General features: G+C 43.6%; 1 long non-coding RNA gene across 1 annotated transcript in view; it reads right to left on the bottom strand.

Annotated features, from left to right (window-relative positions):
• LOC127008883 (uncharacterized) overlaps positions 1-4,078 on the bottom strand; it is a 7,103-nt gene extending 3,025 nt beyond the window's left edge. The window contains exon 1 of the long non-coding RNA XR_007761401.1: positions 113-4,078. This is a non-coding gene — a long non-coding RNA (uncharacterized LOC127008883). The remainder of the gene's footprint in view (positions 1-112) is intronic.
• Positions 4,079-15,937: the final 11,859 nt, after the last annotated feature.

Genomic DNA, 15,937 nt, shown 5'->3' with positions numbered 1-15,937 from the left:
CTTGATCCCGCTCCCTCCTCTCCCTCAACCCATTCCTCCCTCCCTTCTCTGCCCCTGAAGTATCCTATCCACCATTACCAAATCTAGGAGGTCAGCAAATACTCATAAAAACCTGATTAACTAACTAACTATTGCTCCGTCTCCTCTCCCTCCATTCCTTCCTCCATCCTCTCTCTCCTTCCTCTCCCTCTGCAGTATCCTATCCACCGTTACCAGAGCCAGCACGTCAGCACACACCCAAAAAACCCTGACTCCTTCCCATGCAGACGGTGGTGTGCTTAACTGTCTGACTGCCTGCATGCTTGACTCCGCCTCCCTACTCACCCACTCCCTCCTGCCCTCTCCAGCCACTCACCCCGCGCAGTAGTAACCCATCTCTCCTACCGCCAGTGAATCAGCATCTTCCGCCTCCAGGACACAATACCCCCATTGACCCCTGACACCGCCCACCAGAGGCCAGACACACAGAGGCACTGAATACCCGCCATGCACCGCCATCTCGTGTCTCGCTTCCTCCCTCCACTGTCTAATAACTCTAATTCACAAACTTTTTTTTCTACTCCAATATGTATCTCTTCCTACTCTCTCCCGTCTCTTTTTCTCTCTTTCTCTCTATTCTCTCCATTGATTTCACTGTTCCCATTTCTCTTTTCTGTCTATTCTTGCATCATTTAACTCTCTCACACCCGCTGTTTAATTCTCAAACTTTTTTTAGTCCAATATCTATATAGCTTTGAACCCACCCACCTGCCCGCCCTCCCATCCACATGCTATACCTCCCTCCACCCAGTCTGCCCACCATTCCCCTTATACCCACTGTCTTCCTTCCACCCACTTTCCTAGACCACCTTTCCACCTATATCCGTTAGCTTCTTGCCACCCACCTTTAAGCCCACCTATTTTTCCTCCATATCAGTTAATTTTCTCCAGCCCACCTTCTAACCCACTCAGCCTCCATTCACACACTGTCTCTCGCCCACCCACCTCTTATACCCACCCAGCCCACCCATATCCCCACCCACACAATCTCCCTCCTTCCAACCCACTTTTAAACCCCATCTCGCCTCCCCTTCCCACCCACCCACTCCACCCCCCTTCAACCCACCTCACCATACTGCTCACCCTCCCTGCCCACCCTCCCGCGCATGGTTTCCTCTCTCAAGACTTTTATGCTCGAGTTCTGATAATTTCTGAGTTCCTCGAGGTGCCGTGGTGACGAAACAAGGGTTCTCTGTCGAGGCGTTGCGCGAGGAAGCATATTAAAGCGCTTATGCTGTTGATCAGGCGCGTTAGGTGAAAGAAAAAACATCGCATACTAATGTAATAAATGCAATGGGATAAGATAAACATTGCAGAATCGTGTGTGTTAACTACTACTGCGGCAAAGGCATTAAAGGAGGGAATAGTAATGAATAGTTATGGAGAAAACGTCAACCACCACCACGACTTTAACTACCTCCATCCCTCCCTCCCTCCACCCCTCCCTCCACCCCGTTTTCTTTTCCTCATAAGGCATAGAACAGAAGGGCATAGAGGCTGAAAGGTTAAGTAAGGCTAGGTTAGGTAAGGTCGTGGTCACAAAACAAGTCACAATATAATAAAAACTTGAATACGAATACGAGTAGATAATGCTAAGAATAATAAGTTAGCAATGAGAGACTATACTAAAATCTTGCGTTATAGAGTTGGGTACAAGGGTGGGATAGACGGTCACAGTGCAATACAGGGAGAAAATGAACAGAAGGATTGCGATAAAGGAAGAGTTAGTTAGTTAGGATGCAGATATGTGCCAAATGATGAAGTATTTTGAGCAGAACGGAACCAGACGTAGTAATGGATGGGACGGGGTAGGGTAGGGTAGGGTAAGGTACGGTAGGATAGTATAGGATAGAAAGGCTGTTAGTTAAGTTAGTTAGGATGCAAATATGTGCTAAATGGTGAAGTATATTTAGCGGACGGAGTGGATGGGGCGGACTAACGTAGCACAGGATTGAACAGGACGGGTCGGGATGAGACTAGATACAGTAGTTAATGAAAAAAAAGGGTCTGGGCTGGTAATTAAAAGTGACTGCCCATTTGACTTTCATGAGATGCTTACGAAAAGGCAAACACAAGGAAAGCACACACATACACACACTCACTAATTTCCTCGGTTTTAATTCATGTCCTTTCCTGTTAGAGTGAAAGAGAGAAGTGAGGGAGGACTGAGAAGAGTAGAGGAAGAGGGAGAAGAAGAGAACAGAGTGAAGTAGGGGAACACGAGTAGAGGGTAAAGCTCACTACTCGAACACTTAGCAGTTTCGAGTTAGTGAGATGGTAGATTAGAGAAGTAGGAAAATAAATAGGAGGAGGAGTAGGAGGGAGGAGGAGGAGGATTGGGTAAGGTAGGGAGAATGAGGAAGAGGAGATTGGGTAAGGCACGCTACTTGGGAGACTTAGAAGATGCCAGTCAGTGAGATGATAGATTAGAGGAGGAGAATGTGAAGGAGGAGGAGGAGGAGGATTGGGTAAGGCACGCTACTTGGAAGACTTAGAAGATGCCAGTCATTGTGATGATAGATTATAGAAGAAGGAAATGAGGAACATAAGAACATAAGAACATTGAAATCTGCAAGAGGCCGGTAGGCCTATACAAGGCAGTTCCTTTGACCCTAAGCTCCCGTGTATCTAACCCCACCTGGTATCGCTGTCCATGAATTTATCTAATCTATTTTTGAATGTGACAATTGTATTGGCACTCACCACATGACTGCTAAGCCTATTCCACTCATCCACAACCTTGTTGGTAAACCAATTTTTGCCTATGTCCCTGTTGAATCTGAATTTATCCAGTTTAAACCCATTACTTCGTGTCCTACCCGGTTCTCTTACCAACAAAACCTTATGAATATCTCCCTTATTAAAGCCCTTCATCCATTTATAAACCTCGATCATGTCTCCTCGCACCCTTCGCCTTTCTAGAGAATGCAAGTTTAACTGGAGGAGGAGGAGGAGGAGGAGGATTGGGTAAGATGGGGATGAGGTTGAGGGAAGGACAAGGTGACTCACGGTTCATGGCAGACGTGGCGGCGGACACGGGGAAGCAGGGAACCCTCACTCTGACCTTGCACCCTCCTCCTCCGCCTCCTCCTCCTCCAAGACCGAGTGGCGACCGTCTGACACGAAGCTTGATGCAAAACCCTCTCGTCTCGGTGTGTGTGTGTGTGTGTGTGTGTGTGTGTGTGTGTCCATACGTGCGCTAAAACAGTCAAATAAGAGTCTAAGTGAATGAAAATACGAAAATACTTATATGCAACGTACGAAGAAGGGAAAATAACGAGTGAGAATGATGACGAGAGAAAAGAAAATAGACCAAGAAAGAAAACGTATGGAAACAAGGTATTTTAGGGTTGACGCGTGTAGATATTACTCAGAGAGAGAGAGAGAGAGAGAGAGAGAGAGAGAGAGCACCCACACAAGTATCTATTCTACACAACTTAACTGACTGACCGCCTCTTTCAGGAACGGCACATAAGTTATTTCACGTTAACTAAGGTTACTCTGTACTTTAGGCCAGCGTAGGTTAGGCTCCGTAGACTTACATTAGCATAAGTTAGCATACGCTTTCCCGATACAGGAGAACAATAATTACTGGACTGACTTTCCTCTCAGATGAACTACGAGATTTGAAAGGATGCTGACTAGCTGACTTGCCTTTGAGAAATGAGTATAAAGGTATGAAATGGATAATACCGATTGAGTTGAGATGTGCATTCGATATCTCATCCATGGATATACTGGGGGCAGAAGAAGAAGCTATCCCCTACCCTTCCCCCATCATTCCTTGCCCTTCAATCCCTTTCTCGTTCATAAGAGGAGAGAGTTTTCACTTGCAAGCATCTTTCCCACTTCTCCCCCTCTTCCGCCAGCATCCTCTTCCATCTTCATTCCCCAACGCAGTATCTCACGTCCCCTTGTCCCTCAAACCCTTCTATGACCCATGGAAGAAGAGAGAGGTTTCCCATGAGCATCTTTCCCCACGTACTTCTCTCTCTCTCACTCTCTCTCTCTCTCTCTCTCTCTCTCTCTCTCTCTCTCTCTCTCTCTCTCTCTCTCTCTCTCTCTCTCTCTCTCTCTCTCTCTCTCTCTCTCTCTCTCTCTCTCTCTCTCTCTCTCTCTCTCTCTCTCTCTCTCTCTCTCTCTCTCTCTCTCTCTCTCTCTCTCTCTCTCTCTCTCTCTCTCTCTCTCTCATCTCTCAAGCATCTCTCTCTCTCTCTCACATCTCTCTCTCTATCTCTCTCTCTCTCTCTCTCTCTCTCTCTCTCTCTCTCTCTCTCTCTCTCTCTCTCTCTCTCTCTCTCTCTCTCTCTCTCTCTCTCTCTCCAGCATCCTCAAGCATCCTCTTCTTCCCTCATCCCCCAACGTAGCATCTCACGTCGCTCCCCCAAACCCATGAAAGAGGAGAGTTTCCCCCAACCATGTTCCCCACACGTCCTCCCCTCCCTCCCTTTCCCTCAAGCATCCTCCTGTTCCCCATCCCCCAACGCAGTATTAGTCTCACTGCCGCTCATTACGTTGTTACAGCCCGTCTTGCGTGTAGTAAAAAGTAACGTCTCGCCCTTTGCTCCCGCCCTGACCAGCCGCACTCACCCTCCCCGCGACCCTTCCGTGGCTGGCGGGGCGGCGGACGTGAGGGGCAAGCGACGGACCTCTTTACTGGGCGCTTTGACGAGTTGTGTTATCTTGCCCTCAGACCAACGTTGCCAGAGACTATCGTACTTGGCGTATTTTTTGTATTTTAAGGCTTTCGATCCATAACTATTGCAAAAAGTTTCTCAAATCACTCTTCTTTTTTTTCCCTCTTTCACTGTCTCCACTATTCTCTCAGTTCCTCTATCATCCTTTCTCTGTCTTCCTCTGAGTCTCTTTCGTTCGTTATCCTCTTCTTCACCTCAATCATCAACTTTCTTAACTTATTCCTCCTTTATCCATTATCCTTTTCTTCCTGTTTCGTCATCTCCACCATTCTCTCAGCTCCTCCATCCTTTCTCTATCTTCCTCTTAGTCTCTTTCGTTAGGTAACCTCTTCTTCACCTTAGTAACTTACGGTTTCAACGATAGATTCAGTTGAGTATCGTTACTGGTGTGAGTATGATAGTTTTGGGGTCTAAAGCTAAAAGATGCAATGTTCTGCGAGTACGAGGGTCTGGTAACACTGCCTCAGACTGCTTATTGAGGCTGCGCGCGCCCTTGTATAGTGGTGCTGTGTATGTATGTATGCTATAGGCGTCGTGTGCGCCCCGTAGTGGTGCTGTGTATGTACGTAAGCTCTATGTAGGTGTTCCTGTATGTGTGTATGTGTGTTACGTGCGTCACCCTTTTTTTGTATCGTAATAGATATTTTAAGAGGTTACTGTGAGGGACGTTCAGAGTTCAAGTTCTGAGATTTAACGTTTTATAGGGAGTCTTTTGAGATGAATATTGTAGATAGAGTAATCGTATAGTGAGAAGGGAGTATTTTTTTCTCTTATTCTGTTCAGAGGAAAATAAATGTTAAATGTTCTTATGTATTACCAGTGTCTTAATTTATGGGATGATACATATGTTTTCTCTCAGTTTCTTTCATCAGTTCACTTTCATTGTTTAGAGTAAAAATTGCTATGTGTTATGTATTACCGGTGTCTTAATTTATGAAGTGATACTTATGTTTTCTTTCAATAAGTTTCTTTCATCAGTTCACTTTCATTGTTTAGAGTAAAAATTGCTATGTGTTATGTATTACCGGTGTTTTAATTTATGGAATGATACATATGTTTTCTTTCAATAAGTTTCTTTCATCACTTCACTTTCTTTGTTTAGAGTAAAAATGCTAAATGTTATGTACTACCGGTGTTTTAATTTATGAAGTGATACATATGTTTTCTCTCAGTTAGTTTCTTTCATCAATTCACTTTCTTTAAAAACTGCAAAATGTTCTTATGTATTACCGGTGTCTTAATTTATGAAATGATACATATGTTTTCCCTCAATTATTTCCTTTCATCACTTTCATCCATGAGTAGATCTTCCCAAACATGATGGTCGGCGTGTTATCATTAGCTCGATCAAAAGAGTCGGAGGAACAAACTCTCGCGTGTTGACGGAGAAAACAAGCAGGCGGCGTGAAGTGTATAGACAAGGTTCTCAGCCGTGTCTCGTACTCGTGTGTATAACAATAATATGTGTGGCAAATAAAGACCAACGCCTCTCACGACCCTCCTTTCATTAATCCTTACCCTTCAGCACACATGACTTGGATAACAAAGTGTAGTGTGAGTGTGCCTTTGGAAAGACGAAAACCCTAGACAAGATTATTATGTGTCAAATATAAAGACTAAACGCATCTCACGACCTTCCTTTCATTAATCCTTACCCCTCAACGCCAGTGACTTGGATAACAAAGTGTAGTCTGTGTGTGTGTGTGTGTGTGTGTGTGTGTCAGTGTGTGTGTGTGTGTGTGTGTGCCGTTGGAAAGACGAAAACCCTAGACAAGATTATTATGTGTAGCAAATAAACACCAAATGCCTTTCACGATCCTTCTCTCATTAATCCTTATCCTTCAACACCCACGACTTGGATAACGAAGTGTAGTATGTGTGTGCCGTTGGAAAGACGAAAACGCTAGACAAGATCGTTCGTTATCTCCAAATCACTCATCTCTTCCATTCTGTCTCCTTTTTCCTCCTTCTCTTTCGGTTCCTCCTCCATCCCAATCTCGATAATCCTCCTTTCTCCATGACTTCCTCGGTTCTTGTATTCTTTCTGTATCTGATAATTACTATACGTCTTTCACACATGAGAACGATGATAATAGCGATAGTAATTGTGACGGGACTGAAGGGACAATGCAGGCGCCTCTTACGTCCCTTCTCATTAATCTTGCTCCGCTAACACCCGGAGCTTACGGACTAAAGTATATGCAGCGTCTAGACAGCATGATTCGCTCCTGTCCTCTTTGTACCCGAGTTTATGGTAGTGCTGGTGGTGGTGGTAGTAGTGGTGGTGGTGGTGGTGGTGGTGGTAGTGGTGGTAGTAGTAGTAGTAGAAATAGTAGTAGTAATGGCAGAAGAAGAACAAGAGAAAGAACAAGAAGAACATGAAGAAGAAGAAAAAGAAGAAAAAGAAGAGAAGGAGGAGGAGGAGGAAGAAGATGTAAAAGAAGAAAAAAAGAAAAAGAAGAGAAGGAGGAGGAGGAGGAAGAAGATGTAAAAGAAGAAAAAAAAAACAAGAAGAAAACAGGAAAAATAAGAAAACAAGAAAACAAGGAGAAAAAGAATTAAAGAGCAAGAAGAACAAGAGCAACAAGAACAAGAACAAAGACAAAGAAGCAATAACAATAACTATAACAATAATAACATCCCAAATAGCAACCAAACCACATAGCCACCAAACAGACCTATATCAACCATCCCTTCCCTTCCCTCTCAATTCAGTCCTCCAGCCCTTTCCCTGTCCTTTCCAGCCCCTCGAAGCCCAGAGAACGCTTCAGGAAAACAGGAGGGGCTGCAGCGAGGCCCAAAGTGTGCCCAGTGGCTGCCTGTCACCATCACCTGCTTGAGGAAGTTTGTTTCAGCAGGGGAGGGTCTTCAGCAGGTGCCTTGTGCTTGCCCTCATCCGTCAGAGCTTCCCAATACTCAGTCTGTCTCTCTCGATCACTCTCTCAGCTTCTCTACACTTTCTCCATATTGTTTTTCCTCCTCTTTCGTTATCCTCTTCATCCCAAATCTGACAATGCTCTATTTTTCTTTTTACATCATTTTCTAAGCTCCTTCGTCTTTTCTCAGTCTTCTTTTTCCCCAGTTCGTTAACTCCATCACTCTCTCAACTCCTCTATTCTTTCTCTGTCCCCCTCTTTCTCTTTCCTTATTCTTTTCTTCATCCCAACACTAATGATTTCCTTCTCTTTTCTTCCTTTATCATTTTCTTAACTCCCACAATCTTTTCTCCATCTCCCTCTTCCTCTTTCACTATCTCCATCACTCGCTCTCTCAACTCCTCTATTATTTCTCAATCTTCCCCTTCTTCTTTCGTTACCCTCCTATTCATCCTTAACCCAATAATCCTCAGTGCCTCTCTTTCGTCATGACTTAACTCCATCGTTTATCCATCCGTTACACACACACGCACACACACACACACACACACACACACACACACACATACACGCTCGTCTCGTTTTTTCTCGGCCGTGACCTTGGCAACACATGTGCACGGAGTACGCCGTGACACACAAACCCGCCAGACGGACACACACAAGCACACATACCGTAAGCTAACATCTGCGTCTGTGTGCGTACTGTGTTGTGTTGTTTGTTTGTCTTTAAGGCGCACATCTGATGAGTGGCCATATTAGTTCACAAGTGGAAAAGAAGTAAACTATGCAAGAAAGATTATAAAGTGAACACAAACAGACAAACAAAGAAACAAAGAAACGTAGAAAGAAAATAAAGACAAATAAGTATATGATGAGTAGCCATTTTATTTCACAAGTGGAAAAAGAAAAAATAGACTAAGAAAGAAAGATAAGATATAGATCACAAGAAGAAGAATGACTTTTTTATGCTAACACGAACGATAATAATGACGAACTGACTATGATGAAAGACGTTACGATGATGATGATGATGATGATGATGAATACAACGAACCACGGCTGTGATAATGATAGCAGTAATAATAACCGGAGCAATTACGACGATAGGGACAATGATGATATGTCTGACTGAAGGATGATGACAGTAATGATGATGATGATGATGATAATGAGAGTGGAGGGGAGAGGAGCACTGATGACGATGGCGATAACGAGCATTCATTTGGCTTCCACTAATCACTCCACCCCATCCATCAGTGAAGCCCGCGGGGATCAGGGGCTTCATCTCGTTCTGCATCAGCCACAGTACAAAAATAGAGAGAAATGGGTCAGAGTTTTCCTGTTTTTTCACTTATAAAGGAAGCGATGCATGAGTAAAATAAATTAAACCCGAAAAGCTTATAATTCGTAGCTCTAACAAAAGAAGAGGTATAGAAAATGATGCTAAAATGAGTAATCAATTTGGGGTATTAGTGAGTTGTCTTGATAATTATATATACCAATGTCTTCCCTTGATAGCATTTGAAGTCACATTAACGAAAAGCTTATAATTCGTAGCTCAAACAAAAGAAGGGGTAGAGAAAATGATGCTAAAATGAGTGATTAATTTGGGGTATTAGTGAGTTGTCTTGATAATTATATATATACCTACGTCTTCCCTTGACAGCATTTAAAGTCACATTAACGAAAAGCTTATAATTCGTAGCTCTAACAAAAGAAGGGGTATAGAAAATGATGCTAAAATGAGTGATTAATTTGGGGTATTAGTGAGTTGTCTTGATAATTATATATATATACCTACGTCTTCCCTTGACACCATTTGAAGTCACATTGAGAAAAGGAGGCAAACTAAGCACAATATTAACTAGAATCAAAAAGCCAGAAATTCACTCATCTAACACATAAACAAGAACAGAAAAAGATGCTAAAAGAAGTGATCAATTTTGGGTATTAGTGAGTCGTCTTGATAATTATATATACGTCTTCTCTGAAAGCATTTGAGGTCACAAGAATTAAAAGGTGACAATCTAAAGACGAAATAAGCTAGAACCAAAAGATTACAATGCACTCCAGGATACCCATTTACCGACTAGCCCGAAAGGGAGGATGAACAAACAGCTGGGTGAGATGCACGCCGACTGCCCGGGCTGGGATTCGAACCCGGGCCCGCAGAGTCGTTTTAATAGCCAGGCACACTGACCACGGCCCCACGGAGAAAAAAATACAGCCGAGGATCAAATAGGTAAAAAAAACACAAACCCAGCAGTCAAGAACAACCATTAGCTACACAAAATTAATCCGAGACATAAAATCCCCACTTATTTTCTTTCTTTCTCTCTTTATCTCTCTTATAATCGCAAATGATATACGTTCGTTCAAACATCTCGCGAGCGCATTCTTCACAACAAACAGGATACTTTCTCAAAACAAAAGGATCCGTGTGTGTGTGTGTGTGTGTGTGTGTGTGTGTGTGTTCGTTGCGCCGATAATGGCTACTCTAGTTTCTTCGCTAAACTGTTCGAAATCGCTTAAAATCTTGCTAATTGACGTTTGTGAAGACGGACATATTATAACCAAACAAAGAGAGAGAGAGAGAGAGAGAGAGAGAGAGAGAGAGAGAGAGAGAGAGAGAGAGAGAGAGAGAGAGAGAGAGAGAGAGTAAACAAATAACAACCGAATCCCACTCCGTAATAAAAGATCTGAATCCCCTATTACTTGTTTCGATCGTCTATGAATTATTGTAGCCGATTATGTCCTAGTGATAGCCTATAAAATATCTCGATTATTGTATTTTCTTTATTATCACGAACTTTCAAACCCTGAGTCATCTTTTTTTTATCTCTATTTTTTTTCTTTTTTTTTCTAAGTTTCCTCTTTGACGTATAAAAAAAAAAGCATGAAAACAACTCGAGTGAAAAATTAACCTTCACGATATTTTTCCTTCCTCACCTTTTTTTTCCCGAACTCACTCACGCTTTGTTGCCATATTTTTTCCTCCCTCGCACATCTTTTTTTTTCTTGGCCCTTTGCCCGGCGCCTTTGACTCGAAGTATCAGAAAAAAGATCGAGGTGACTAAAGAGGAAGCTGAAGGAGAGGCACTGGGAGGGGGATGGAGGAGGGGGAGGAGGAGGAGCCTGTTTAGCGTATCGGATGGACGCCTCTTCACCTCTTGGCCTATATACGGCGAGACTGGTGACAAGGGTGCTATATAACAGGGAACTAATGGCTTGCTTCTTCCTCTCTTTCTCTCGCCTTGATTAATGAGTGTGGGTGTTCAGGTGAGACGAAGATGGTACAAACAGGTCACCCATCTTCCTGTCCTTTTTACTGTATACAAATATTAACTAACAAACTAACTTACTGATGGCTTATTTTCCTAACTTTCTAACTTGCTAATTGAATACCCAACTAGATAACTAATTAACTTGCTATCTAACAACCTACCTACTTACCCAACTACATAACTAACTGCTAACTAACAATCTACCTACCTACCTATCTTATTAACTAACTAACTAACTAGCCAACTAAATAGCTTGTTTACTGATAACCTGCCGACTAACAAATTGAAGAAAAAACAACAGGGAGAGAGAAACATATTATTAACTAACTCCTATCCAAAACACTCACCACCATTACAAACTATTACCATTATCAACAACCAGAATCTTCAACCATTTCCCTTCCCTCTTTAAAAAAACACAAATACACACACTAAACAAACATCAAACCAAACACACACGCCTACCAACCCACCAACCATACATTCCCACACCCAAACCTAACCTAACCTAACCTGACTTTACCTTACCAAAACTAACCTTGCCTGATCCAAAACTGCCCTAATCTAACCTTACCATCCATGCCCCCCTCTCTCTCTCACTCACTCTCACACACGTAAAAAACACCAAATAAAACACCTTCACTTTCAAACATCCACCATCACTAACTTAACCTAACCTAACCTAAGCTAACCTTTTCAAAACTATAACCATACCTGATCCAAAACTGTCCTAATCTAACCTTACCATCCAGGTCCCCATCTCTCTCCCACTCACTCTCACACACGTAAAAAAACACCAAATAAAACACCTTCACTCTCAAAACATCCACCAACAGCACCACTAATTTAACCTAACCTAACCTAACCTTACCTTACCAACACTAACCTTACCTAATCAGAAACTAACATAACCTAACCTTACCATCTATGCCCCTCCCTCCTCACTCTCACACACGTAAAAAACACCAAATAAAACACCTTCACTTTCAAACATCCACCTTCACCACGACCACCAGCATCATCATCATCCTGCTCCCCCAAAAAGCGTTATCAGGAACCGCCCTACGAAAGGTTCCTGCCCCCCACACAGCGCTGCGCCGCCCCCGCCATATACGTGCGATGCTGGAGGGTTATCCGACAGCCAGCCCGTCCACCCCGCCCTCCACCTTGACCTCCGCAGCCCGAATAAGGTCACGGAGTCCAATGTTCCTTGTAACCCCGACGGAACGGAAGGGAAGAAAAGGAAGAATAGAAGACTGACAGACAGGCATAGAGGGATGGAAAAACAGGTATAGTAAATAAAGATAGATAGATACATAGATAGATAGACAAATAGACAGACATACAAACACATAGATAGACAGATAGAAAGATAAGTAGTTGTAAAGCTATAGTTTATTGACCACAGCTTACAATGAGATAGATAGATAGAGAAAGATAGAAAAAACGAACGGAGAATGAATGAATGAGAGAAAGAAAGAAAGAAAAAGAAAGAAGGAAAGAAGAAAAGTAAAAAGAAAGAAAAAGAAAAGGAAAGAAAGTAAGGAGGAAAAAAAGAGAAACAAACAAACAAACAAAGAAACAAACAAAAAGAAAGAAAGAAAAAAAAGAAAGAAGGGGAGAGTCACATATAAAAAACACAGATCACAAACATAACCTACGGTCCAAACTACCCTAAAAGGAGGAGGAGGAAGAGGAAGAAGAGGAGGAGGAGGAGGCGACAGAGGTAGTGGTGGGGAAGGTCCATTAAAGACTTCTCTCCTGAATGAATCCATATCGTCTTTCACCTCACGACTCCAGGTAAGGAACTAATTGCACTTCCTTATACAACACGAAACAGGTAAGGAAGACTCTGGCGTATCATCCTAACGTAGTAATCGGAACACATCTTAGCAAGTCTAGTCTCCCTTCTTGACTGCCGGGCCACGTATGTTAGTCTAAGCAGGACAAGTTACCAGCACTAGCATTCGTAAATCCTTGGAGTATTTTAATATATTCGACGAAGGAGGAGGAGGAGAAGGGGATGGAGTAGGAGTAGGATGATGATGAGGAGGAGGAGGAGGGAGAGGAAAAGGAGTAGATGGAGGGAGATGGAAGGAGGAGGAGGAGGAAGAGGAGATAGAGGGAGGGAGACGAAAGGAGGAGAAGGAGGGGGAGATGAAGGAGGAGGAGGAGAAGGAGGGAGACTAAGAATAACAACTGCAAAGGTTATAATATCAAAATAAGAAAAAAAAGATAAAAGGAAGAGAAAGAGAGAGATGAGAAGAAGGCGGAAGAAGAAGACGAGTAAGAAGAACAAAAAGAAAAACAAGAACAACAAACACAACAAAATTAGATAAAAGGAAGATAAAGAAGGAAAGCAGAAGAGAAGGAAGGAGGAGATAAAGGAGATGAAAACAACAACAGCATCAACAGCATCACGCAGGATTCCACACCTTGTTAAGTAATCAATAGATGTCACTAGGTAAGGCTTGATACAGTGCGCCCTCCACCTGGTCCTCCTTCGCTTCCCTTCCCTGTAGCTCCTTCCCTTCCTTCCCTTTAACTTCTTCCCTTCTTCCTTTCACTTCCCCCAACGCATCCTCCCCTTCCTTCTCTGCACCTCCCTTAACTCATTCTCTCCTTCCCTTCACTTTCCTTTCCCTCAACTCTGTCCCTTTTCTTCCCTTTCCTTCCCCTCCTTCCTTTCTCCTCCCTTTAACTTCTTCCCTTCTTCCCTTCACTTCCCTTAACTCATCCTCCCCTTCCTTTTCTTCACTTCCCTTAATTAACTCATTCTCTCCTTCCCTTCACTTTCCTTTCCCTTCTTCTTCACTTTACTACCCTCAACTCTGTCCCTTCTCTTCCCTTTCATTCCCTTCCCTTTTTTTCTGCCTCTTCCCTCTTTCCCTTTATATCTGTGCATCCCTTCTACCCTTCCCTTTCCTTTTCCTTCCTTCCTTCCCTGTTTGCCTCCTTCCTTCCTTCCTTCTTTCCTTTCTTTCTTTTCCTTTCCTTTCCTTTTCCTTCCTTCCTTCCCTGTTTGCTTCCTTCCTTCTTTCCTTTCCCTTCCTTTCCTTCCCTTTCCTTCCTTTCCTTTCTTTTCCCCTCCTTCAGCCTCTTCCCTCGTTGATTTATTTCTCCACATCCCTTCTTTCCTTCTCTACCCTTCTCTCAATTCACCATCTCTCTTATTCAAGCTCTCATCTTTTTCCTCCATATCCTCTCATTGTCTTTTCTATATACGTTCCCGGCATCCTTCTTCTCCATAACCTTTCCCTCCTTCCCATTCTCTCTCAAGTTCTTTCACTCCTCAGTTATCAAGAAAGCCTTCCTCTCCCTACCTCTTCCAAGCGTCTTTCCCTTTTTTATTCTCCTTCCCTCTCCTCACTCTCTCTCCCCTCCCTGCGTTCGTAGCAATTAAAGCGGGAACTAAAGGAGAGGAAAGAGAGAGAGAGAAACACCTGCGACAGTTTTATGCATCCGGGAGACGCGGTAAAGTCAAGATCCCGTTCGTTGTCTTGCCAAAGGTTGCGTCGAAGTCCACAGAGAGAGGACGTGAATGGAAAGAGGAAGAGGGAGAGAGAGAGGGAGAGTGGAGGAAGATGTAACTTAGGATTCACGGGTTGTAAAAGGGAATGAGGAGCGACTATTACCTTTTATAGACACCACTAACGGCTTGGAAGGATAAAGGAGTCTTGTTCTGTTCCCGGAGTCTGGTTTACCATAGCGCCGCCCTCTTCGATTGTGACGGTGAGAGAGTGACGCCGCTTGACTGACCTCGAACGAAGCATAGTCGGTTATATTCACCTGTACAAACATCGCCTCCTTCGTAAAAGCACTGTGATATTCTTCCTCGAGAAAGAAAAAAGTATTCAGGATCGTATATAGACAAACGCCGTATTTGCTTTCAATCAGAATAAACAAAAATTTTGCCTCCCTTTTCATAAAGATATTTCGGAAGCAAAACCCGTATTCTTAGATGCTTTCGGCTCTCACAACAAATATTTTCTTAGACCACAAAGAATAGTCGGGTTCTCATGAGAGCTTTTCACATACATGGCGTAGAACTTAGAAGCCTTGTCAAACTATCACCCATGGAAATACCAACACAAACCCTACGAAAGACTTGCCAAATGTGGGTGTGTAAAACTCGAAATCCTGGAGAATATGGGACAAACTAAGCACCTAAGAACTATGGCGGTGTAATAGTAAACCAAGCTCCTTCTATACCCAGTCAGAGAAACCCCAAAATGAATGAATGTTGGACCTCGTTATAGTTGATGTGAGGGGTGGAGGCGTCTTAGCATACCACTATCAGTACCGAAGGAATATGGCTGTGCAAAAGTAACCCCGCTCATGCTACACCCACATCCAACCCAACCTAACCTAACCTAACCTAACCTACACCCAGTCAGAGAAAGAGTTGATGTGAGGGGTGGAGGCGTCTTAGAATACCGACATCAGTACCGAAGGAATACGGTAGTGGAAAAGTAACCCCGATCATGCTACACCCAGTCAAGAGAAACCCTGAAATGATGAGTGTCGGACCCCGTAGCCTCCCTCCTCCGGTCCAAGGCCAAGACTCCCGCGTTATTTAAGCTGCGCGTGGGTTGACCTCACTTTATTTAGATCTTGCCCGCGACCACCGAGAAGAGTGCAGAAGAGGCCACCCCGCAACCTGAGCACCTTCGACCCCTAGACAGCCTCGCACACAGCCTCGCCCTGCTTGTTCTCCCTGGCTATACGAGACCTGTGAATGCCGAGGACGAGGACCCACAGAAAAAAGAAGCAATTAATGACTCCCACAAGCATCACCGGAGTCTGAATGAGTGAATGAATGAATGAGTGAGTGAGTGAGTGAGTCCTCCGTCGGCGTAATCACCCTCCCTCTCCCTCTCTCCCTGCCTCTCCCTTCCTCTTACATATTCCCAGCTCGCCTGCCAGATAATCACCTTCTCAAGTTAGTAATGATGCAGCCTCTCCCTCCCTCTCTCTCTCTCTCACAAGACAATGAACATCAGCCAAAAGATTCACAGTTCAACATTTTTTTTTTTTTCTT

Source organism: Eriocheir sinensis, chromosome 39, assembly GCF_024679095.1.
Source record: "Eriocheir sinensis breed Jianghai 21 chromosome 39, ASM2467909v1, whole genome shotgun sequence".
Lineage (NCBI taxonomy): Eukaryota > Metazoa > Arthropoda > Malacostraca > Decapoda > Varunidae > Eriocheir > Eriocheir sinensis.
The sequence above is the reverse complement of the archived record's forward strand: the minus strand, read 5'-3'. Positions and strand labels throughout refer to the sequence as shown.